Source organism: Paramormyrops kingsleyae, chromosome 9, assembly GCF_048594095.1.
Source record: "Paramormyrops kingsleyae isolate MSU_618 chromosome 9, PKINGS_0.4, whole genome shotgun sequence".
Classification (NCBI taxonomy): domain Eukaryota; kingdom Metazoa; phylum Chordata; class Actinopteri; order Osteoglossiformes; family Mormyridae; genus Paramormyrops; species Paramormyrops kingsleyae.
Window position 1 is genome coordinate 4397527 of NC_132805.1, and position 2948 is coordinate 4400474.

The 2948-nt window shown below is 40.0% G+C and overlaps 1 long non-coding RNA gene across 1 annotated transcript; it reads left to right on the plus strand.

Moving 5' to 3' along the window:
* Positions 1-278: 278 nt before the first annotated feature.
* LOC140592550 (uncharacterized) lies at positions 279-1065 on the plus strand. The gene is made up of 2 exons (XR_011992871.1): positions 279-394; positions 507-1065. It is a non-coding gene; the product is annotated as an uncharacterized lncRNA (long non-coding RNA).
* Positions 1066-2948: the final 1883 nt, after the last annotated feature.

Sequence of the window (2948 nt, forward strand, 5' to 3'; positions counted from 1 at the left end):
TATGAGTTTTCCATAAGTCTGACATTTTTAACCCATGGACAGCCTCAGGATCATTTCCTCAGGACCCAGGGATCAGGATCATTTCCTCAGGACTCAGGGATCAGGATCATTTCCTCAGGACCCAGGGATCAGGATCATTTCCTCAGGACCCAGGGATCAGGATCATTTCCTCAGGACCCAGGGATCAGGATCATTTCCTCAGGACTCAGGGATCAGGATCATTTCCTCAGGACCCAGGGATCAGGATCATTTCCTCTTGACCCAGGGATCAGGATCATTTCCTCTTGACCCAGGGATCAGGATCATTTCCTCAGGACCCAGGGATCAGGATCATTTCCTCAGGACCCAGGGATCAGGATCATTTCCTCAGGACCCAGGGATCAGGATAATTTCAGTATGTCCATCCTTCTCTTTATAACACACCAGCCTTCAGTGTTTGTTTTAGTTTTATCTGACCATTGAATTTGGTTACAGTAAAAATTCCAGTAGCATTTCACAAACTCTAGGTGCTTTTTCTGACACGTCTTCCAAAATAATCTTTTGGTATGGAGGTGACATCTGATGGCGGGTTTGGAGACTTTGTGACCCAAAGATGTGTACCAACTGGGGGTCCCCAAAGACTGGGTTGGGAAGCATTGGTCCAGCAGACACGTTGCTCTCAATCCCAGGTGATTCGAACATTTTAGTTATTGCCTGAATGGACATTTTAAGGCAAGTAGTTTTCTTTTTTTATAAAATATCCATTCCCTGACTTCTGAAGATCAACACACTTCTCCTTCATTTGATTAGCATGTTATCTTATCTTGCCATGTTGATGAATGACTATGGGTGATTGGCCTTTGTATAACCTCATATTTATGCCCCAGTGAAAGAGGAAGTCGTTACTGCCTGAAAGTTTCTATAGACTCTGATCAGCTTCAGTAAAATATATAAATGGAGAAAATGTTTCAGTTACATTTTATTGATAAGAATTTCTATGGGTGCCAAAGCCATGGCGCATGTGGTTTCATTATAAATATTTCTTGATGATTTTCTTTCTTAATAAATTTAGTTCAGTGAAAGGTTTGATGTTTCTTGATTTTTTTCAGTGCAAGATAAATCTAACTCACTAAAATGTGTATTTCTTATAACTGTTTTCACTCATCCTTACTAGGGGTGCCAATAATTATGGAGGCGATGTCATCCAGTCATTTAATCCAGTTGAATGTTCAGTCATTCCTTCGCTTTTGCAAGGGTTAGGAGCAGATATTTGTGAATAATACTCAGGTCCATTATTAAAAATGCAAATTGACGACACTGTAAGTTGTAGAAGTTACTGTAATAAACGTGAGATTTCACTGCTAACACGTGACACTGATTACCAAGACAAAGACACACTGCATCCCAAGCCACGATGTGTAGATGCTACAGTTTTGTTTTTAATCATAAATAACTTTTAACACTAAAGACGCATTATGTACTTACACAAACATATATTAAATTACAGGCATATTTATATATCTTATAAGTTTTTGTAATCCAAATCATTTTCAGTATTATATACTTTTGGCATATGCGTTGTTTGACAATCCGAAACCATGAATGTCACATTCATGACTCTCGAGGGGCGACTGTACTATAAGCATCGAACCCTCCAGCACCGGGGTCTCAGAGTCTGTCAGCTGGATCTGTCCAGCCCACAACTTATTTTTTTAATCATTTTTAAATTATGGGGGGATATGATTCAGGTCTATAAGATTCTAACGGGTCTGGATGCTGTTCAGCCAAATGACTATTTCAATATTAGTCTAAATACTAGAACTCGTGGCCATAAGTGGAAATTAGCGGGAGAACATTTTAAAACAAATTTGAGGAAGCACTTCTTTACACAGCGTGTAGTTAGAGTATGGAATAGTCTTCCTGCTAGTGTAGCGGAAGCTAAAATCATGGGTTCCTTTAAATCAGAGCTAGATAAGATTTTAACAACTCTGAGCTATTAGTTAAGTTCTCCCCAAACGAGCTCGATGGGCCGAATGGCCTCCTCTCGTTTGTAAATTTCTTATGTTCTTATGTTCTGCCCACCATTCAATTGATCAGTTTCCTCAGAGGATTAAAAATGATCAGTGGCGGTAAAAAATTTGCCAGCCCCAAACTCCAGCGGCCTCCTTTCCCGCTTCCTGCATTTAGGAATTCCTCTGCAATCTAGAACTTCACTCCCCGCTAAAGTGCAAATGTGTACAAAACAACTCCAAGCCAATTTACACCATCGATTTTTCTTTCCCTGTAGCAGGAACGCAATCCTGCAGGAATTACATGGCTTCAGGCTTAATTGTATCTCTGTCCCATTTCCACAAACATACACTGCCAGAGATGCGGGGAACCTGGAGCCTGTCGAGGGAAGCAGAGCAGGCAGGGGACACGATGGATGGGATGCCAATCCATCATAGGCAGGGCTGCTGTAAAAGGAGAGGGCTAGAACCATTCCAAGGGCCTTTGAATGACAGGGACCATAAAAAATTAAATAAATTGTATTGATCTGGGTTGGGGGGTCCAAAATCTCAAGCAGCACCTCTGATCATAGGGTGCACATTATAGACAGTTCCGAGACCCAAGTCCATTTGTATGTGTTAGACTTCGGGGGAAAAAAAAACTCAGAATACGTGGTATACAGATTCAGGGGTATTAATGAAATCCATGATGTCCCCCCATTTATAACTAAGATTTTTGAATTGTCTCACCTTGTCTTTTGTTCTAATTCTAATTATACCAACCTGTATAATATTTGTTTTTCATTACTAGTTTAGATTCTGGGTCAAAGAACATCATATGAATGACATAAGTGATTTGCAGCTGTATAAATACTAAGAAAGTAACATCTTGCATTGTTTTAAAAGTGTGTGTAATTAGTAAAATCTGCTGTAATGCAGCGTTACACTGATCTTTGTTGTTCCTTAATTCTTACACAGTAC